This window comes from Pelobates fuscus, chromosome 2 (assembly GCF_036172605.1).
Source record: "Pelobates fuscus isolate aPelFus1 chromosome 2, aPelFus1.pri, whole genome shotgun sequence".
NCBI classification, from domain to species: domain Eukaryota; kingdom Metazoa; phylum Chordata; class Amphibia; order Anura; family Pelobatidae; genus Pelobates; species Pelobates fuscus.
In genome coordinates, this window is record NC_086318.1 from 395,456,824 (window position 1) to 395,481,356 (window position 24,533).

Below are 24,533 nucleotides of genomic sequence, written 5' to 3' on the forward strand. Positions count from 1 at the left end.
TCTTATAAACTTCAGCCTTTGCAAGTCTCCTACTTTTTCCCCAGAAGAGACTTTTAGTCATTTTGTCAATGAGAAGTCTCAAAAGCTCTCCCTCAGTGCACAAGCCTCATTGTGTGCGCACACTAACAGTGTGTTGATATGAGGTCTGATGATCATGTATGCAGGGGAAGGCAGGCAGACGCTCTCTACTTCAAGGTAGCTAATAGACGCAGGAAGATACCTCCCTAGTGTGACTAACAGCCAGGGTGTTTCATTAATTATTTATAAAAGCGCATATTTCTCATGCACAATAACCTTACTACCATACATCAATTTTGTGTGTTGATAATATAGCACCACTAAGGTCATAAATGGTGAATGTGTATAAACAAAAATGCTATCAGCTTATAGAGCAGTTCCAATCACTCTATGTGATTATTGGAATTATTGGATGTTTCTGATTGGTAGCGTCACTGGGGGCACTTTGAATGCATGTAACTTTTTTATGGCAATATGTTTTTAAAAAAAAAGATAATATGAGAAGTCTGAGAACAGGCAAAAGCTTAGAGAAACTCATTAGCTGCCCTTCGGTAAATCCCTGCTCATGTATGTACGTAGTGGGGAATCGCGATGCAGCATCATACGTAAACCAACCCAATTCACCCCCCAAATAATGACAGACAACGTAATATGGATGAAACAGGCCACAGCATTTATTATAATATATGATAATTACTGTATAACACATCCATCATTTATTTTAATAATCTCTTTTATGTAACCAAAACGTTAAACATAAAGAACTATCACTTAACATATAACTTAACACATAGTGTCATACAGTAAACCCAACCGTCCTTGCCAATAAACTGACCATGTGCCTATGTACCACTTTCTCTCACCTCCCCCCTCGGCATAAACTCCTTTTCCTTCCATGCTTACCACTAGCCGACCTTTTCCTCGCTCGGTGGGCACTACATAACAGGTAACCTAAGGTTAACCCTTTAGAGCAGGGGAGGGTGAGACCTGAAACTTGCTCACTTCATTCCACATACTTAAACGTAACCACCTCAAACTTAACTGGCAAGTACATACCCCCGGCTAGCTGCGACTAAATATACCAATGGAGCGGGCGGGAGGGAAGCTGTTTGCTGGCTCGAATCCCAAGGGGCACTGAGGTAAGACCACCCCCCACTAACTCACACAGAACATAATCCCACCCACACATTCATACACAACCAATCACACGCATCTATCCCCACACTCATACATGTGCCCTTGTCCGCTTAGCTGCGCTATCTCCCCAGGGCCTGATCTCAAGTTAGTTTTTGCTCACTTGTGCTATTACTCACTAAATCAATACCATTTGCACATTAGACTGATCCCATCCATAAGGGGGGTACAGATCCAATATACCGGCAAGTTCCTTCTGCATGAAAGATACAGCAACCCCGGAAGAATGTTTTAACCTTTTTCGAGGCTCATCAACAAGATGTAATCGATACTTTTTTAGGCACAGTGAGCATTGGGTTCACGTCTGGTTTTCCCCTTGTTATTTAGGCGAACCCTAGGCAAATGCATTTAAGTAAAACCTCACAGCGGCAAAAAGCTTTACTTAGACTAAACCTTTGAGATATATGTTTTGGCACTGATGTCCCTCTAAAAATTAAAAAAGAAAAAAGTATGGAACAAGCCTGAGGCACATAACAACCAGTTCTATATTTGTCTCTGATTTATCCCATCCATGACTTAACGACAGGCATTCTAAAGTTATTTGTTATCCTCACTGTTTAATATCTGTGTTTGTGTATATACGTGGGAGGAAATAAAAAAAAAGCAAACATCCGTGTGTTTCTAACAAACGCTGTCACATGCATTTTTGACTGCTGTATCAGATGACAAAGTACAGCCATTATAATTACCCATAAAGCTTAAAGGGGCACTCTATACAGCATAACCACTGCAACTCACTGTAATGATTATGCTTGTTAGTATGCCCTGGTAGTGCCCCTATTTTGTTTTCAAACCTCTTAGGATTGGATTGATATAAATCTAGACTGACTGCAGACCACTTACATTCCCGTTGCCCCCCAATAACGACAAGACACCTGAGTATTGGATAAGGGCAACGGCCACAGCTTTATTATTCCAACATATCAACTCAGCCAGCTTTTATCACCACCTGTCGGCTGTTGGGGTGACTACACAACAGACCGATATACCGGATAATTCCAAGAGTCCGTACAGTCTGCCTTCTGCCATCAGCCCTGGCAGCTGCGACTCCCCAAAGCCTTGTCTTGCATTACTTGCACTGGCCAGGACCTCCGCCATAGCTGTGACAAAAAGAAAAGAGAAACAACAACACCGCAATACACAGAACCACATACATAATCATCCTGAAGGGAGGGAGGGAGGGAAGGGAAAAACCTGTTCCAGCCTTCTTTCTAGGAATGGTGAGTACCCTCCCCTTGCACACTTACTTATACGGTCCCATTTTGCCACAATTGTATCCCATAAGTCCACACCCCTTACTGTGTGGCAGCAGTCATGCCTCCCCTTCCTTACAGTCCAGGGGATCCTTTTCTCTGTGATCAGGAACCACCCCATCCTGATTGTACCATTAATGTAGAATTAAAGGGACACTAAGAACCAGAACCAGTACAGCTTAATGGTGAATAGAGACTGTTCCTTCAGCCTTAGAAATGCAAACACTGCCTTCCCTTTGTTATAATATGGATAAGCACAAGTCCATGCCCCTGTATGAAAGGGGGATCAAAATACAAAACTTAGAAGGACACTGTGCGGCCTTTTCTTGATGCTCTTCAATTTTCTGCTATGGAACTATAAGACCAGCAGCAGAGATCTGATTCTTCATTATGGATATAAAGTAAATGACTATTTTATATACATCTGATGGTTCCCTTTTTTTCGGATTGCTGCTCAGTTTGATAATTATTTTCGTTTTATTATTTTCAGTGATATCCTCAGCCGGGGAGGAGTAACAACTACAGCGAGACTGAAGTTCTGATGAATGTAGGCTGGGCCGGCCCAACCATAGACCGCGGTGGGGCCATGGCTCCAGACGACACACTGACATTGTGACATTTTGCCGCCCCTGTCATCATCTAATACAGGAGTTCCCAATCCGTGGCACGCAGTGAAGCTGCACCTCATGGGTTAGGAATCTGTCTGAAGATCTATCAGGTGGCCCATGCCTTTAGGATCATCCGATTGACATGTGCAATGAGGAATAGATAGGAAGGGGCCCGGTCGCGCTGTTAAAGCACTACAGCACACGACCAGGCCCCTTCCTATCTGCAGGGACAGTTGGGAGGAAGTGACCCCTAAAGCATTTCAACTTGCTGAAAAATATAAAAATATATTTTATATTTATAATATAAATATAATGCACTAAAGAAAAACATGTGTGATATAGCAAGATGCCTGGATGATCTCAGTGATGATCTAATCTAATGACGTCACTTAAAATGGATTTAAAGTTGAATCTATTATATCCAGTTCAAAGGGTTTCAAACCATGAAACTCTGAAGAACCAGAATGCAAAGTTATCACTGATAAAACCATAGGATATTAAAGGGAAACTGTCAAATTTATGATACCTTAATACAATAGAATAGAATAAAACGTTTTTTATCTGATTTATTTTAATGTTTTTGGAGGAAAAAAAAAATCTAAAGATAGTTTTCTAATTAAGATACATTAAAGTCCAAAGGTTATTCAGCACAAAAAAGATATTAGGTATGTAACATGACGATGTGTATTCAAGCAATATTTACATTTTTGGTAAATTAATTCCATTAATCCAAGTTAATTGAATGGGTGTCTGCAGAAAACATGCACTTTCCACAGCAAAAATTTTATAAAATAACATTAAACGTTCAGAAAAACAAAAAACTTTATCACATTGTTATTCTGCAAATCTATGTACAAACAATGTACACATTTTATTTAATTGTTCTCCAAACATAAGTGAATGGCCTGTTAAGATGGAAATACTTCACCCTGCAATAATTTTATTATTATCTCTCTGTGATTTAAAGAAACAGAAGGTAGACCTTTTCCAAGCCGTTTTTATGAATGCAGAGTTACTGATTGGCTTGGGTTGTCCGGTGACCGCTCTAAGCCAATCAGCAGCACCCTTGTGTTCTGAAGAATTTAAGAAAGAGGAAGGACACGGGCGCAGAGTGATTCAGGTCTGGAGCCCAGAATTTGCTGTTAAACCGTTCGTGGACAGATTAACCACTAATGAAAAGAAAGTGCCAGAGGCCTCTTGGCATCATAACAACTTCATTTCAATGAAGTTGGTATTGTGCCGGTGTGTTTCTTTAATTCTTTCAATATGATCACACTCTGTTAGAAAACCTCTTCAAATGATTTATCTACAAAAAAATCCCATAGACTTTGATGGTGACTTCTGCAAACATATAATTTGAAAAGATTTTTTTTCTAACAGGTTGTGACCATTTGAAAAGCTTAATCCAAAATAATTCAAGCGAGTCTGTGTATGTCTAATAGGATATAACAAAATCAGTTCTGATATTACCGTTAGTAATCTGAAATGTAACTATTCTAAATATGAAATCTTCACCTGTTTGCTAATATTAAAGGGACACTATAAGCCACCAGAACAACTATAACTAGAGCTTATTGTATTTGTTCTGGTCAGTAGAATCATTCCCTTCAGGCTTTTTGGAGTAAACACTGTCTATGTTTTCAGAGAAAATGCAGTGTTTACATTACAGCCTAGTGATAACTTCACTGACCACTCCTCATATGGCTACTAGAAGTGCTTCCTGGGGCAGTGCTGAACACTGTTCAGTGCTGCCATTCAGTGTCTCCACCCTCTGCATGCAGACACTGAACTTTCCTCATAGAGATGCATTGATTCAATTCATCTCTATGAGGAGATGCTGATTGGCCAGGGCTGTGTTTGACTTGTGCTGGCTCTGCCCCTGATCTGCCTTTTTGACAGTCTCAGCCAATCCTATGGGGAAGCATTGTGATTGTCTCAGACCACCATTTCTGATGATGTCAGCAGACTGCAGGCAGATCAGGGGCAGAAGCAGCAGCTGCAGACTTGAATACAAGTAAGATTTAACGATATTTAGGGAGGCAAGGTGGGCCAGGGGTCTAGATGGTGGTTTTAACACTATAGAGTTAGGAATACATGTTTATGTTCCTGACCCTATAGTGTTACTTTAAAGATGATAATAATCTGCAAGAATGTGTCATTACATTTAAAATTCATGCTCTAAATCAAATCTTATAGACTAGTGTTTTAAACAAACTTGATTTAGACCAAATCCAGCCTCCTTTTTAAAGTATTTTCAAAATTATGTTTACTATTTCTCTTTTTTATTAAAGGAGCACTATAGGGTCAGGAACACAAACATGTATTCCTGACCCAATAGGGTTAAAACCACTATCTAGCCCCCTTGGCCCTTTTTGCCTCCCTAAAGATAGTAAAACCTTACTTGTATGCAAGTCTAAAGCTGCTGCTTCTGCCTGTGAACTTCCTCTGACCTCTGACATCACCAGAAGTGGTGGCCTGATCCAATCACAATGCTTTCCCATAGGATTGGCTGAGACTGACAAGGAGGCAGATCAGGGGCAGAGCCCGCACAATTCAAACACAGCCCTGGCCGATCAGCATCTCCCCATAGAGATAAATTGAATCAATGAATCTCTTTGAGGAAAGTTCAGTGTCTGCCTGCAGAGGGAGGAGATACTGAATGTTTGTATGCATTTTAGGCAGCCATGACCCAGGAAGGATCTCTAACAGCTATCTGAGGAGTGACCAGTGAAGTTATCACTAGGCTGTAATGTCGGTTATTGGATGTCCACATCGAACATCCTCATATTACATATCACAGGAAAGCACTGGATTCAATGAATCCCTATGAGAAGCATTTAATTGGTTGAGAGGCACTTACCACACATGTGCTTCTCATACCCAATGCTTCTTTAAGAGAAGCATTGGATTGAATGAGAAGACATAGTGGAGACTGCAAGTAGGACATCAAGAAAGGTGGAAAAGGTTTTTTTTATGGAGTAGAACAGTGTAGTGTTAGGAATACATGTTTATTCTTAACATTATAGTGTTCTTTTAATTTTTGTTCCTCAAGACTGAAATCTTAGCACAGTGCTACTAATTCCATAATTAACTTATAATCACCAATTAATACTATGTACAGAGAACAGTATGCAAAGTGGCTTCAACACTGCTAAAGGTCAACTAACTCACCTATGTTCAGAAAAAAAATGATCTCATGCTGGGTCTGCACGAGGATCTTAGGACAGACCGTTCAACCGTCTTCCTTGAGTAGGGGCTCTGTCTTCCCTCACATCTTTTAATCGGAACCACAACTGGCAATTCTTGTGATTGTCCATCTTATAGTAGAACAGAGGCATCAATAGCTTTAACATAATACATTCAATACTATTATTACTAGTTTCATTGCAAAATGTATTTCATTAGTAATATATAATACTAACTAGAAATTTGGATCATGGGGGAGATTTCCAAAAACATTCCTAGAAGAGTGGGATATAACATGCAAACACCATGGCAACCAATCAAATATAACAACATTTAGCAATTTGCACCCAAAAGCGCACCCTTTTGCCTTGGTAAATCTCCAGTTAGTGCAAATGAATAAATAGTAATACTGTTAAAGAAGAAATGTGGTTGCCACAGTCATGCAATTAGTGTTTTTCTTACTTGTCCCTAAAAATGTTAAAGGATCACTATAGGGTCAGGAACACAAACATGTATTCCTGACCCTATAGTGTTAAACCCACCAATTAGGTGGCTTGCTCCTCCTCAGCCCCCTTAAAAGGAATTAAACCTCACCTTATTTCCAGCGCTGCGCGGGTCCGCCGGTGCTGGACCCGCCCCCAACCCGCCTCTTTGATGACATAATCGGGAAAGCATTGGATTGGCTAAAATCATCAAGGAGGCGGGATGGGGGCGTTGCCAAACACCGTTTTGAATCAATGCATCTCTATGAGGAAAATTCAGCGTCCCCATGCAGAGCGTGGAGACGCTAAACTGCAGTACTGCATACTGTGCAGCACTGCCCCAGGAAGCATCTCCAGAGGCCATCAGAGGAGTGGCCTCTTGCAGGTGTCCCTAGGGGCAATGTAAACACTGCCTTTTCTCTGATTCTTTGCTTTGCGGTCTCTGCCAATTTAAATAATGCATGTTAATTGTTTCCTGCAGTCCTTATGGAAATTTACGTTGTTTCCCCATGGTTCCCCCTGTTTATGCAAGTCATGTGATTTAAGGGACATGAGCTAAAATCGATTTCAAGAATGGCTCATTTTGAAAGTATGTTCAAACCTTGGGAGTTTGATGAAGAAGTTTCAAGAAGGCATTTTGCATAAGATGATGTTGAAATCAAAGAGAAATACGTATATTTACATTTTGTGCCCTGCTGCACATTTGTGATGTCAGAGTGAAATTTTATTAAGGAACCTGATAGATTAACAGTTATTCATTAAAGTGAGAATTATCGTGAATTCAAAGTGAATTTTAAAGTTATGGGAAAGAGCGAATTTAGAAAGTTTGTCTATTTTGGTCTTACAGGGAAACTCCAGACCCCGAAAGCTTGCTGAAAAAAATTATGTGTGAAAAGTGTGTCCTCTTTTTTTTTTTTTTACAAAAAGTGTAGATTTCAATAGAAATTGGCACATTTATAAATTAACCTGGTTACACTCCCTTGGCTTTCAAGCAGATAAGTCATGTTACTTACTGGAGCAACTACCTGAAGGGGAGGGCTGGTAAAGGTTTCAGACAATAGATAAGCAGCTTTTACTGTTTAGATATACCCCAGATGTTAAAAAGCATAAATAAATGGTTTCATTGGGGGCATATCTACTAAACAGTGTTTTTGTATTCATTTTGTGTTTAGGCTGTGGAGTAATCCTTTAAATTTGAAATTAACTTTGAATCCCCAGCAATCCTCAATTTAGTAAATAGCCCTGCACTGTCAGCTACGTTTGAGTTCTATGGTTCTATGGTTATTTTGCATTGGAAGAGGGGGGGGGGGGTGTATAATTTTGATATATTATCTAACAACAAAGTCTGTATAGGCTTCTCAGAAACTATTATCCTTTCTCCAGGCAGGAAAATAATTAAATGTTCCATCTTCCTGGTTGGAATGGAATGAAAGACCAAAGAATTTCCAGTGAATTGTGATAATGTGAATTTTTTTGGTCTGGGAGTGTGTCTACACACAAATGTACATTCGTATTTAAAAGCCAACACTAGATCCAAACACACCCCTGCACGCAAATGCAAATATTACATACAAACGCACCCCTGTGCCAAAATGCTAAAATTATATACAAACACCAACTGTACACACAAAAGCACACCTGCTCCTAAGTACTGCTATCTGTTTACTATCTGCGCTACGGCACCAACATTTTCTGGGGGTTCCACCTTGTTGGAACACTATGTCAAAGGGTTCCATGGGAAAAAATAATTGGGAACCCATGGACTATGGGATAGGATTTTATCAATAATTTTGTGTGACTTCATGAAACATAGACATAGAAACATAGAACGTGACGGTAGATAAAAACAGTTTGGCCCATCTAGTCTGCCCAATTTTCTAAATACTTTCATTAGTCCCTGGCCTTATCTTATTTTTAGGATAGCCTTATGCTAGCTATTTATGTTTGACTTCATAAACAATTACCAGCTCTTTATGTCACTGTGTTTCGTTTTTTTTAGAAAACAATAAACCTATTTTATATACATACCAATTAAAATATTTATGCGTTGTGAACATCTAGAAAAGCGATGCTGAGGAATGACAAACTAGCACCACACACAAAGCACTACACTACAGCTTATTGTAGTGGAAATGGTGCTATTAGGCAATCCCTCTAGTTGGTGTTAATCCCTTTCTAACCACTACTGTAAGAATTGGGGTATAGGGAGTGCCAACCCTGCATGTGGTCGCAGCTTAACAATGCTTAATTGAAAGCGATCACCTACCTACTCCGAGCCCACAACCTGAGGTTTGCACGGGGCCATCAGTTCAAAATCCTTGTACTCAAGTGTGGAAATACATCATTCCTGGCGCTCAGTTCAGACCTCAGAGGATTTCTGCGATGCCTAGGGATTGATGCCTCCGACAATTTAATCTGCCGCAGTATACCCCACTACTAACCAGGGAGAGAGTAGACCAAAGTGGGAAACTATAGATTCATATTCCTAATCAATGCGCACATAACATTTTTACAAAATTCCTTGCATCACAGCTAAACTTGTTCAGGTCAGCTTTATTCCGCAAAGACAACTGAAACATGGATTTCAATGCCTATTTCAAGATCATTTATAAATATGTTAAATTGAAGCCGTCCGAGAACAGAACCCTGAGGCTCAACACTTACCACATTTGTCCAACTTTAATATACCATTAACCCCTTAAGGACATCGCTTCAAAAGCTTGTCTTACCCTTACAAGCCATTTTTGCATTCTTTGCTGTGTGTGTTCAAACGCAATTTGCATCTGTCATTTATTGCACCAACACATATTATATACCGTTTTTTAGAGGGCAAAAAGGGCTTTCATTTTATGTCACATATACATAGATAAATTCTCATTAATTATAAAAAAAAAAATGCCCAAAAAAATAAACAAACAAACTTTTTTTCACAGTTTTGGCAATAATAGCATGTGCATAATATGTCTAGCTTAGAATAAGTTATTCAAAATAAATGTATTTATGTGTTGAATTTTTAGAGTACATCATATGTATAGGATTTCAGCTTATTTTGAAAGTTACAGGTCACAAAATACAAGGATTAAAATAAAATTTTAATGTGAAACAATTTTAGAAGTTGGTATGTTTGTCTTGTAGGTTTAGTAGCCATCACAGAAAACAAAATTCCCACAGAAAAGTATATATTTATATAAAGTAGACATCACAGGCTATTTACCTAAGGTTAGTTTGACACTTTTTACTTAGCCATTTCATCGCCAATATTTTGCTAAATATTGGAGTCAAATTGTGTTTTTTCTTTATTTTAGCATATACACATATAAAAAGGTTTTTGTAATGTGTATTTTGTAAAGCTGGTGTGTGCAATTCCTGCACAGAACCCCATATTGTGTTCAGCTACATCTGCTGAGTATAACGATACCCCCATTGTATTGGCACTATGTGTGCTACGACTGTATAATACTTCATATGTTGCTCAGCTATGTCATCTGAGTACATCAATACCCCCGTATGTACTTTTGCCAGGTATATGTGGATGTTGAAGGGGCACATTTGAGACGCAGCCATTCAGTTTTTTTCAAACTTTGAAGTTTTACGCCGTGTCCATTTTCCATTTTGGAGTAGTTTAGCTGGTTGTTTATTCAAACTTCCCCACAAACACATACTATTTATTAAACCTGTTCAGACCTGTCCGACGACCTATCACTGGACGATGAGGTGGCAGCAACGCTGGCGAGACCACCACCAGCCGCTCCACTGCTCAGCCCAGACAAGGATCCGGTGACAACGGCGGTGCTTAAAGACCTGCTGGCGGGCTTACAACAAACCATACTGGCAGATATGGCGAACCTGCGTGCGGACCTCCGGGGCCTGACAGGCCGGCTGGGTGCGGTGGAAACTACTGCAGGGGAACATACACGGCAAATAGCCTCAATGCAGCAAACAATATTGGGGCTCAAAAAGCTAAATTAAATTTATGACACCAGATTTGCTACACTAGAGGATGCGAGACGTAAGAACAACTTGAAAATTAGGGGGGTCCCGGAAACCGTACACACGGAGAAATTGCCTCACATGCTGAGACGCCTCGCAGCGGCGCTGCTACCCCCAAGACAGGCGAAATCCCTGTCCCTAGAAGACTGCTTCCGCATTCCAAAAGCACCCAAGGCCCCAGCAACTGCCCCAAGGGACTTAATAGTCCACTTACGCAGCGGACGGAACAAAGCAGCAATGCTCGCAGCCCTCAAGAACCAAGACCCCTACAACTTCGAAGGAATGCAGCTCACCTTCTATCCAGATTTATCTGGAGGCGTGGCGGAGAACCCTCAGGCCCTACACCACTATTCTCCGGCAGAACGGCGTACAATACCGATGGCGGTACACGAGAACCCTACTGATCCTCCAAGGAGAAACACGGCATACAGTCCGCGACATCGCTGAGGCAAAGGCCATAATGCACACACTGGGACTATCTCTAGACTCACTGCCGTCAGATGAATCTCAAAGAGGAGAAACTGCAAAGCAACGCTGGGACCCGGCGAAAGTGACCGTATTCGTCCCACGACAGCCCCCTGCGGTCCGATATGCGGAAGGGACTACCTGAACTCTCATTACTGCCATGTTATGTCTAATTACAAGCAACAACCCTAAGTTACCCCTACTTAGCAAACCATGCTATCCTCGTTATAGTTTTATCTACTTTGAGCACCACACTCACTCCTATAGTCAGACTACCTGACCCCCCCCTTAACCTCGACTGAACCTCCAGCTGACCAGCGCAAGCAGCCCCTAAACCAGGCGCTGCACCCCTAGCTCCAATGACAGACCATACGTACCGGTTTAACACCATAACCCTCTCCTAAAGGGCAGCCCACCTTATTTGATTGTAAATTCCTGTCCTAATGTGTTTTACACCCCACCTCCTATAGAATGTAAGCTCGTTTGAGCAGGGTCCTCTTCAACCTATTGTTCCTGTAAGTTTATTTGTAATTGTCCTATTTATAGTCAAATCCCCCTCTCATAATATTGTAAAGCGCTACGGAATCTGTTGGCGCTATATAAATAGCAATAATAAATAAATAAAATAAATAACGCAGACCTAATTAGCGCACACCGAAGCTCAAAACGGTACACAACCAGGTACCATAGCCAAAAACCATGCAACACGAGCCTAGGTACATAGGCTTCACTTGAGACGCATTGCCTGCGACCACGGCTAGAAATTAGCATAAAATGGGCATGTCAGACATCATAGGCACCCAACACACACTCTGTTATAGCACACATACCCTCTTAGAACGACAGTCACACGACTCACACTAAGATTAAAAAAAAATGTGCGGACCTTCCCTCAGCCACGTTGTGCATGTATATGTATGTTTAGCCCTGGACTGCTATTGTGGCACCAAGGGCCCGTGTGTTAACTTGCGCACTGCAAAAATAAAGAATTATAAAAAAAAAAAAATTACATTTATTAATAAAATAAATGTAACCCCTGAGGGTAAAAAAAAAAAAAATAATAATAATAATTAACCCTAAAACCCTAGAGGGGTTAAAAAAAATCAGATGACAGTAAAATGTAGTCCCTGCCAATTGATCACTGTAGTCAGTGATCAATTAGCAGGGAAGGGGTTAATTTTATTAAATCAGGGGAAAGCGTTGTGGGATTTAACTGTTACTTTATTTTATTTTTTTTTGCAGGGAGAAGATCACTGCTGATCCATCTTCCTGCACGTCACACAGAACGCGGAAGCACAGAGATGCGGTTCAGAAGTCCCTGCAGCACGTGTGCTCGCTCTGACAGCCTGTCAGAGCATACACAGCTGCAGGGACAGCGCGATCGGGTACGCACAGTCTGCGATCTGTGGTTAACTTTAGTAAATTATGGAAATTTTCCATCAAGGGTCCTTAACGCAAGGACAAGCTTGACGGAATATTTCCTTCTCTGGTCGGGAAGGGGTTAATGACAACTCTCTGTACTCTATCTTTAAGCCAATGTTCTACCCAATAATTTTCATCTAGGCCAATTTCTTTTAGTTTGAACACTAAACTAGATCCCATCCAGTGCAACACCATAATCTATAATTCTAATAGTTTTTCGGAGAATGCAATTAAGTTAGTTTGACATGACCTATGTTTCATAAAACCATGCAGATTTTTGCTAATAACAATGTTTTTCCTAATGAATTCCTGAATATAATCCATTAATAACTCTTCAAATACCTTCTCAGCCAGTGATCTATAATTTCCAGGCAAAGATTGAGCCTTCCTCCATTATTCCGGTAAATTTCCTGAAAGAAACAAATTATGAAAGATTAAAAACTGAGGTTCACTTATTTTCACACTTAGCTCCTTATGTACTCGTGGGTGTATACTGTCAGGCCCTAGAGCTTTGTTTAGGACTGCTTCCGGCATAAGAGGTATTCAGTGGGCAGTGAATTTACTGTGACAGCCTATGTAGATGATATGCCCCCCCGGACGCATCCAACTACCTCAATGCCTAATTTACACACTCTGCTCACAGATTTTGGGACCGTTTCTGGGCACAGGGTGAGTCTAAACAAATCCATAGCTATGCCCCTAAACATGTTGAGTCAACATACTGCATACAAATTTCCCAAACTTCTTTTGAATACCTAGGGGTCATCCTAACAGCAGATGCAGTAAATCTCTACAGAGCTAATGATACTCTGATAATTAGATATTTGATTCAGGATTTGGATAAATGGCACTAGCAGCCAATCTCTTTTATGGATCGCATACACACCATCAAAATTAATATACTCTCTCGAATCCTCATTCTATTTGAGTCCCTTCCGATAGCCATTACAAAATATATACGACTTGACCAATCTGCAGATGGCCATTGATAACTTAATTGGCAAAAAGACAAACCAGGGTGGTCTGAAATATACTTTATAGTATATTTGTAGACTCCGGACCAGAGATGGTCTGGGCCTCTCCCACCTTTGCTTCTATTAGCTTGCTGCACAGCTGGCTGAGATTGTGGCTTGGCACTACCAATGCTAGGTGCTGAGTGGACTTACAGTCCCTACTTATGGGATCTGACTTACTGCAGTTTTTAATAGGAGTGCCAAGATCCAGCAGCCATTCTGCTCACCCAATGCCCAGCCATACTCAACACAAAACATGTTTGGGATGCCACATCTTCTGTCTTTGATCACCAGCCCCTCTCCAGTGATGACATACCTAAGAAATATTTTCCCCTGGATATGCATGCAAGGGATTTCTCAGGAATTGAGTACATTGGGGTTCAGAGATCCTTTCATTTCTATTTAAATAATACCATTGTTACCTTTGCATATCTTCAGACTAGAGTTAATTTGACCCCCGGGGGCTTTTTTAGATACCTCCAGCTCCTAGCCTTTGTGGCAAGGGAGATCTTGCCTGTAAAAAGGCAGGGGATTGGGAAATTTACTTTACAATTGTATAAATATATGTAACGTGTTTTTGCGACGATCTGTGACCAATCGTCAGCAAATAAAAAACGTAAAAAAATAAAAAACGAGGAAGGAGCTATTTGTGTTTTCTTGATAAAAAGCTATGTCTCCAAGATTTCCTTTGTTCCTACCCCAATGGTTTCTTCTCTCATGAAATGATACAATTTTCTTCCAAAACATCTTTCCTTTAGAAAAAGAATTTCTCCAGAAGTGAAGTAGTTAAGAAAGTTCAATAATAAAGAAAAAAAAAAGCTTGCTTATCGATTTAGGCTTAGGTTGAGCGAAGGCATTATAACTAATTAAAGATAATTTAATGTAGGCTTTTAGCTGAACATCTGGTAGTACAGTAATCGGAGATTTTTATATACTGCCCATGTGACTAAGGGAAGATGACTTCAGCAGAGAGCACTTTATAGTAAATTTGTAAGTCATCACTATGCACACGGCATGTGATTGTTTGTAAACGGAATCTGTGCTACCTGAGTGGAAAATGATAAGTCCCTTAGGATGTGCTGTCAGTGGTTTTGCCCAATAGCAGATCAGGCAGCGGTGATGTCAGCAAGCGAGATGATGGTGTGACTGTTGGATGCTCAGCTTACGATGCTCCATGCAAGATTAATGCTTTGATCCGAGCGTCTCATCTACAAGCAGGTTACAGGTTCAACCTGGAAGCATCAATAGCAGTCAATAGTTATTAGCCTGCCTGCTGATGAGAAGTGAAGCTGTTTCCTATGCACGGAATGTGTCATTTCCAAAGATTCTACGAAGTGTCAGGAAGCAACATGCATTGCAGGAAAACACGATTTGTTGTGTCTGACCATGTTAGTGCACTATCTTTTAACCATTGCAGTGCCAATGTCTGGTTGTCCAGTTTCCTTTTCAATTATAGACATACATAAATAAAGAGAGAAAGATACATAACAGTGAAGCACTGTTTGGGGGAAATTAAGCTGTAGTGGATTGTTATAGAGAAACTGCGAGATCACAATTTGTGTGGTTTATAACTCTGTCCAAAAATCCTGAAATAGCATTATTTTATCCTAATAAACTGTCAGCATGGGGTATCTTTTATATTACATTTCATTTGTTAATTTTTATTATTATTATTTTTTTTTTAAATAGGGTTTCTTTAATTTTAGGGTAGCATTGGGACATAAATGCTCCAGCCTGGCGAGATTAGTGGGAGTGACAGTCGCAGCCAGTGCCCAAATAAAAAAATAATAATAATGACAAAATCACTGTTTAGTAGATATGGCTCCAAAGAAAATGTGCATACATTTAAAGGGACACTATAGTCACCAGAACAACTACAGCTTAATGTGTTTACATTACAGCCTAGTAACGCCTCCAGTGGCTGTCACTCAGACAGCCATTAGATGTGCTTCCTGGGTCAGTGCCAGGCCCGGACTGGCCATCGGGCACACCGGGCAAATGCCCGGTGGGCCGCTGTGGCCATGGCCCGAGGCCGGCAGGGGAGTTCCCAAGATCTCCCCTGCCGGTCTTTGCAGTGCCGGCACTATCCGAGCGCCGGCCCCGCTGTTTGCCACGACGGGCCGGTGGGGAGATCAAAGCTCTCCCTCACCGGCCCACTTTCATAGACCTGCGGCTGGGGAGGAAGGGAGGGAGAGAGAGGACCCGGCGGAGCTCTATCTTGCAGCTCCGCCGGGTTCCTCTCGCGAGATCCGGCGCGTTGCCATGGCAACGACCGGATCTCGCGAGAGTGAACTCTAGCCTGCAGGCTAGAGTTCACTCACCACGAGGACCACCAGGGATCCACCAGGGATGATGTCACCGTGCTGGTCCCCCTTCCCAGACTAAAGGTAAGAAGGGAGGGGGGGACATAATGCCTACTTAGATCACCCTCAGCACTCAAACACATCACCCTCAGCACTTTATCTCTTATTTGTGCCCTACCTATCTTCTTCCCACAATTTCTTTCCACTTTTTTTATTTTACATTCTTAATGTATGTCGAATTGCTTGTAGATAGATTGCATTATGTAGTATAGCTGAATATGTGGCTTATTTGTAAAATTACATATTTATATGTTTTATTTTATTTTCTTATTTTTAAAATGTTGATCATTGCACTGTGTAATATATAGCTCTGCATCAGTCAATACACAGCTAAAATTATTACTGTACAGAGCACGTTCCTACTTTCTGGGCTGCATATTTAAGATTTATGGAAGGATCTGTCAACAGCACATGTGAAATAGTATCATCATCCACAGCACTATCACACACATCATCCACAGCACTATCACCCTCAGCACTCTCACACACATCATCCACAGCACTATTGATACCGGAGAAACTGACGGAAGCCAAGCACAGAGAGATGGACACAGGTTTCTTCAGGAAGGAAGAGATTCTTTATTCGGTTCACCGATCGGGACTCAGAGGGACTAATGTCACCAAAATACAACAAGTTCTGAGCCCCGGACAATAGTGCAGGCTCCTTATATAGGCATATAACTCCTCCCATATTAAGCTCCACCCGCACATTCTCTTGGCCAATCAATACAAATAAGAATTAACTTCCTGCTTGACCGCATGGCCTGTCCAGCACAATGGAGGAGGGGAATACTACATCCTGTATTCTTGCACATGCTCCGTACACTACTGATCGTATCTTGCCTCGTGCAACCAACTGATCGATACGTCAGCATATGCACGTACACATGCCACGTGGTAATCTCGGCCTACTAAATTTATTTTTACCGAGATTCCACCACATTCCCCCCTTTGATGCCTCTTGATATTTCACAATTACTTGAGGCATCACTTAACCTTGGTTTGCATACACCGCAAGTTACCATGAACCAGACCAGACTTATCTATGATGTGAATCTTTCAACACTCATCTTCCTGCATTGGTTCTCCCTGATCTAGAGCCTTATATTTATAAATTGCCATTATCTGTGCAGCAGCCTTCCTCTCTGCTATATTTTCTATCAGGCTTTGCACAGACCTAACTACTAAGGGTATAAGACATGGCAGGAGTAGACACAACATTAAAATCAGTAGGACTCCACCTACCAATGCCTTAAGCCCTCCAAACTGCTCATACCAGCTACCAAACCAACTACTTGGATTGTACCCTTTCCATACCTGAGTAGGCACATGTGCCAGTTTAACCATATGGCTAGTAAGCTCAGCTATTGCTTGCCCTTCGTCATCTATTTGAAGACAGCAATTGCTCAGGTTAAACTTCCCACATACACCTCCCTCTACTGCCAATAGGTAATCCAAGGCTAATCTATTTTGGTATACTGCTGTCCTCATCCTGGTATTATGCTTCGCTAGAAGATTGAGCCCTTGTGAGGTCTCATTAGTAATAATCTCAACCACCGCCTGTAATCTTATAATACGGTTGAGCATATAAATTGGGGTTCTATAACCAAAGGTACCATCCTCTGCCCACGTGGCTGGCCCATAGTAATCTATAATACGCTGGGGAGGCCATTCATCATCTTCCCAGGCGCCTATCTCTATGGGTCCCCTTTTCTTCCTATGATTCACATCATACACTTTAACACCTAAAGTCTCACCTGTTTCGATAGGTAACAAGAAGAAGGATGGTTTGAGCATACCCAACACACATGCCCCTTCCCAGTCCTGTGGCAACTCCGAATAGGCTTTCTTACCACAGATCCAGTACAAATTTGCTGGGGCTCTCCAACTAGATGTGATGGATAAATCAAACCATACGTCCTTTAAATTGGCATATCTTGCAAACGGGTTAGATGGTTCTGAGACATTTGAAGCCGACCACCAAGTTGTATTCTTTGTATCATCATCATAAGCTTTCTGCCCTAGACAAGTTAATTCTCCTACAGAAGTATTATACATCATTCCTTTCCTCGCTATGCAAACATAACCTATGATGGAGGTCTTTAATCTCCACTCAGATTTACCTCTAACACTCATATGATAATCGGCTTGTGAAGATATTAATTGGTCAACTGCCTCAGAACCGGACATTACCTCCTTTGCTTCCCAAGGCCATTGGTCTCCCATGTTAGTACCTCCACACACATAGCAGTTGGTAACATTAAGACTACCGGCAATACTTTCAGCTAAATCAATGAACAGGTTTTTAGCATTATGGGGGATCTTATTATCTATACTAATTTCTTCATAGAAGGAATGGTATACCTGATGAGTTTGGGAGGTTACCGTATCGGTCTCTATCCCTATAAACAATACTGTCCCAGGGTCTAAACCCGTCCCATATATTTGAAACCCAAATAAATTACCATATTTATCTAAGAACTTGTCGGGGTTATTTATAAGTATATGGACTGGATTGCATTCCATAGACTTACAGTATGGATTGGTAAGCAACTTAGTCACAATCATGCCCTTGTCTGCTGTCTGTCCCCAAGTTGCCCACCCCACACAAGACCAATATGGGCAAAAGTTATAATCTCTATTTGGGCATCTAGGACTCACATACTTATTTTTACTACTGGGACAAATATATTTATCGTTAGACCCATACGTTCTCTCCCATCTAAGATCCCCACATACATTCCACGGCTTTCTACCACTTGATATCGCCTTACACGCATCAAATAGCAGAACACCTGAAGAATATACGGATTCTAATACCGTTTTGTTAATTAGGGTCCCCTGAGGATCTCCATTCCTGAGAGTCAACCAAATTGTACGGGGTTGATACTCTGGACTGAAGCACTTAGGTTCTCCTACTCCTAAATGGCACACACTATATTCTATATTTAAGTATCTACATCTTGATACATCTCCTTTACACTCGTATTGCGAATGCCAAATTAGGGTCTGGGAAATATGGTTACCTGTTCTTGTAGTCTTAATGCATACCTCACAGCTAGGAGTGTCGGTACCTCTACCTTCCTGAATATAAAAATACACATATAAAAACATTATTAGAAACACATATTTCGTCGTCATCCTCAGTCTTCGTCCGTGCGAAGGCACCTCAGCTTCCAGGATGTAAGGGCTGCAGGGAATGGAGTTCTGCTCGTCTTCACAGGGGTCCCTTCGAGACTTTTCCTGACTTTTAATTCACTCGTTGGTGAGCGGACAGGCTTTATTATGGCCTTCTCACTCACTTACCAATCTCTGAAACAATAAAATTTGTAATCCACAAGGTTTCTCGTCACTCCGACTGAGTCGTGCGCTTTAACCGGATCTTGCAGGGATTCTCTGGATCTGCTGTAGCTTGCCAAGAATCGACTGCTGCTGGTTTAACCCTGGAGTGATGTATCCACGGAGTCACTTCGGCCACTTTTATCGCTGTAGGGGTAGACAAAAGAACAACATAAGGACCTCTCCACTTGGGCCCTAACGGTACATTATTCCACTCTTTAATCCACACTTGGTCTCCTGGGTGGTAACTATGAACTGGGGGATAAATATTCACAGGTAATCTATCTTGTACCCATTTCTGTACTTCCTCCATAGTCTTACCCAACTCTACAACCTGCTGCCGGGTAATTCCTTCTCCCAACTGACTCAAATCCCCCCTTAAGTTACCAAGTACGGGAGGTGGTCGCCCATACATGATTTCAAAAGGAGAGAGGCCCAACCTTCTGGTAGGTGTACTGCGGATTCGCAATAGAGCTATGGGCAAGAGAACGTTCCACTTAAGTTGGGTTTCCTGACACATTTTAGCCAACTGATTCTTAATAGTTCTATTCATTCTCTCTACCTTACCAGAACTCTGGGGTCTATATGCCGTATGAAGCCTCCACTTTATACCAAGCATATGAGTCAGTTGTTGTAGGCACTGATGAACAAAAGCTGGACCATTGTCCGATCCTATAGAGCAGGGTAGTCCATATCGAGGTATTATTTCTCGTAGCAGGAATCTCACAACTTCTCCTGCTTTCTCTGTACGAGTAGGACATGCTTCTACCCAGCCTGAATAGGTGCACACAACTACCAGTAGGTAGCGATGTCCACCAGATTTAGGCATTACTGTATAGTCAATTTGTAAATCGGACATGGGGAGTCCCCCCATAAACTGGACTCCTGGTGGCTTTACTGGTCCTTGCCTTGCATTATTTTTAGCACACGTTACACATCTTCGTACAATGGCTTGAGTCAAGTTGGACAATCTTGGTATGTAGAAATGTTTTCTGAGAGATTCTTCTGTACTATCTCTCCCAGAATGTGTCCCGTTGTGATAGTTTTGGACAATTTCTACTGCTAGTGATGCTGGAATGACTATTCTCCCATCTTCTAACTGATACCATTTGTTCTCCAAATACTTTCCAGGTTCAGTCTTTAACCACTCCTCTTCTTGAGCTGTATAAACTGGAGTCAATTGAGACAGTGGAGTTGGTATAAGAGCAGCTATATGCTCCACATATTCCTGTCTTCCTGATTCAGCGGCACGCTTAGCTGCACTATCTGCCATCCGATTTCCTTTGGTTACATCACCATCTCCTCTCAGATGCGCTCGACAATGTATGATACCGACTTCTTTCGGCTCCCACACTGCTTCCAATAGTTGTAGGATTTCAGCTGCGTACTTGATTTCTTTGCCTTCTGAATTCAATAGTCCTCTTTCTTTATACAAAGCTCCGTGGGCATGAGTGGTTAAAAACGCATACTTGGAGTCCGTGTAGATGTTCACTCTTAAACCTTCAGCCAATTGTAACGCTCGTGTCAGTGCTATCAATTCTGCCTTTTGTGCTGATGTTCCTTTTGCCAGTGGCCGAGCTTCTATCACCTTGTCTATCGTTGTTACTGCATATCCTGCATAGCGGATCCCTTCTTTCACATAACTACTGCCGTCTGTGTAATATTGAACATCAGGGTTCTGAATGGGAAAATCACGAAGATCTGGTCTACTTGAAAATACTTCATCCATCACTTCCAAACAATCATGTTGACTTTCAGTAGGCTGTGGCAAAAGGGTAGCTGGATTTAAGGTATTAACAGTCTCTAAATGCACTCTTGGGTTTTCACACAACATTGCTTGATACTTGGTCATACGGCTGTTACTAAACCAATGATTTCCTTTGTAATCCAACAACGTCTGTACTGCATGTTGAACTCGTACATAAAGTTCTTGACCCAGAGTGAGTTTATCGGCTTCAGCTACTAGCAGGGCGGCTGCAGCTACGGCTCTTAGACAAGGTGGAAGTCCGCTGGCCACTGCATCCAGTTGCTTAGACATGTAGGCAACAGGTCTTTGTCATGATCCCAAGTACTGTGTCAATACTCCCACAGCCATTCTTCTTTGCTCGTGTACATACAGGTAGAATGGTCGTGTGTGATCAGGTAGACCTAATGCTGGGGCACTCATCAAAGCCTTCTTCACATCTTCAAATGCTGTTTGTTGTTCTTGAGTCCATAAGAAGGGGTCGTGCTCTGTACCTTTGATAGCTGCATACAGAGGTTTTGCCAGTATCGCGTAGCTGGGAATCCATATCCTACAGAAGCCTGCTGCCCCCAAGAATTCTCGCACTTGTCTTCTATTCTTGGGTATCGGTATTTGGCACACAGCTTCTTTTCTCTCTGGCCCCATAATTCTTTGACCTTCAGAGATATGGAATCCCAGATATTTGACAGTTGGCAAACACAACTGAGCCTTCTTTCTAGACACCTTGTTTCCTGCCTTCCAGAGAATGTGTAGTAGATCGTGCGTTGCTTGCTGACATATTTCCTTTGTAACTGCTGCTATCAACAAGTCATCTACATATTGTAACAATACACACTCTCCTGGGATGGACTCGAAATCCAGTAGAACTTGACTTAGAGCTGAACCAAATAGGGTAGGTGATTTTTTAATCCCTTGGGGCAGTCTTGTCCAGGTAATTTGGCGTTTTGAGCCCGTCACAGCGTTTTCCCATTGGAAAGCGAAGATACATTGGCTTTCTGCGGCAATTCGGAGGCAAAAGAAGGCATCTTTGAGGTCTAAAACTGTAAAATAGGTTGCCCCGCCCGGAATTAAAGCAAGCAGGTTATACGGATTGGGTACAACTGGATGTATACTTACAACCGCATCATTGACTGCTCTCAAGTCCTGCACAGGTCGATACTCATCTGTACCGGGCTTTTGAACAGGCAGCAATGGGGTGTTCCAGGGGGAAGTACAGAATTTTAGGATACCATACCGTATGAACTTATCCAGATAAGATTGAATGTTCTTCTTAGCCTTCTGCGGGATGTGATATTGCCGTAGGCTCACTGGATAAACCCCAAGTTTTAGTTCGATCTTAATAGGTGGAATATTGCGGGCCAGTCCTGGTGGGTTGTTCTCTGCCCAAACTCCTGGTATGTTGAATAAGGATTCATCACTCCTAGGGTTTTGGCTAGTCAACGCTGTATAAAGTCGCCACTCTTCTTCCTTTGGTACGGATAATGTCATAATACCTGAAGGTCCATTAAACTTTAAGGATGTTGTTCCGTTTGGTAGGAACGTAATCTGCGCTTGTAATTTGGAAAGCATATCACGTCCCAGCAATTGGACTGGACATTCAGGCATGTAAAGGAATTGATGTTTTACTACGTGGCCTCCCAATGTACAGAGTCGACTTTTAAGAACCGGTTTTGCAGCACTTCTTCCAGTTGCTCCTATTACAGTATTAGTTCTTCCAGATGGAGGAGCAACTAGGTTAGTCACCACCGAATGTTCAGCACCAGTGTCGATCATGAATGCACTCCTTTTTCCCCCTATTGATACATCGACCATAGGCTCCGCTCGACCAAGGGGGATGGAGCCCGGTCGGTATCAATAGTCCTCCATGACCGTGTCAGCCAATCCTACAAAGTCCCTACCTTCTCTATCGCGGGACCTTTGCGCTGCTGGATAGTACCTGTCTTCTCTTACACTTCCTCTGTTCCCATTACTTCCTCTATTACCATTGCTCCCTCCGGGGCCTCCTCTACCTCTCGCTCTGCCTCTAAAGTTTCCATAACCTGCCCTGGGTGGGTCTCTCTCGTACTGCTCTCTTTGCGGACACTCGCTTCTCCAATGCCCTTCTTCTCTGCAATACGCGCACTGATTCCTACTCAAGGGCTCCCTATTCCACCTACTATCGCCTCTATCTGGGCCCCGTCTATCTACGCCTGCGATCGCTACCGCTAGCATATCAGCCTTTTTACGCATCTTGCGCTCTTCCTCTTTCTTACTTTCTGACTCCCTATTCATGTACACCTTATTTGCTACCTCCATTAGTTGGGTGATGGACATTCCTGCAAACCCTTCTAACTTTTGTAGCTTGCGCTTAATATCTCCGTAAGCTTGGCTGACAAAGGCGGAGTTTACCATTCGGGAATTATCAGCGTCTTCCGGATTAAAGGGGGTATACAAGCGGTATGCCTCCAATAATCGGTCATAAAAGACACTGGGCGCTTCATCACTTTTCTGAATCACCTCAACTGTCTTCGACATATTAATGGCTTTCTTCCCTCCGGCTTTCATGCCAGCAATTATAGCGTCTCTATAGGCTTTTAGTTGAACCATATCTGCGCCATTAACATTCCAGTCGGGATCGGTGTTAGGATAATGTGTTGCGGCCCATGCTGCTGGATTGGCTTGATTTAAAGCACGGGCTTCATCCTCTAGCGCTTTAATGGCCGCTTGGTTAATCCTAGTCCTTTCCTCATTATTGAACAATGTCATTAATAACTGCTGGCAATCAGCCCATGTCGGATTATGTGTCTGAACTATCGAGGTGAACAGATCGGTCATAGCTTGTGGTTTCTCAGTGTACGAGGAATTGTGGGTCTTCCAATTCAAGAGATCGGTAGTCGTGAACGGGACATATACGAAGACTGGGTCAGCATATACCATCTGACCTGCGGCATCGAGATAGGCTGACCCAGGATTCAGACGAAGAGGCATCTGGTAATGTTTGGGTCGTTGGGTACCGGTCAGTTGTCGGGTTAGTATAGGGCTACGTGGAGGGGCGTCGGTTAGAGGTTCCGGTCGGGGGGTGGTAAGGCATGATGATGTGGAAGCTTGATTTTGGGGAAGGTCGGTGAATAGAATATTCCGAGCCGAGCTAGAAGAAGCTTGACCGGAAGTTTGAAGTGGCGCCAAATCAGGATAATCGAAGCTAACGGGGGTTGGTTCCGGAAGGGGAGGTTTAGTACGACGGGGGGTGGATTCTGCACTGGAGGAGGAAGCGGAAGCGGATGGGGGCAATGGGGGAAGGGGTGTAGAACTTCCTGTACTCGTATCACTTCCTTCTAAAGGGAAGTAAGGGGGCGGCAAAGGGATCTCGGACTCAGGGGGCGTGTCCAAAATGGGCCTAACCATAGTCCTAGTGGACAAACAAGTCCTGGCCACCATGAGGCGACACTGCTCCTCGTGGCATATCCGAATCCATCT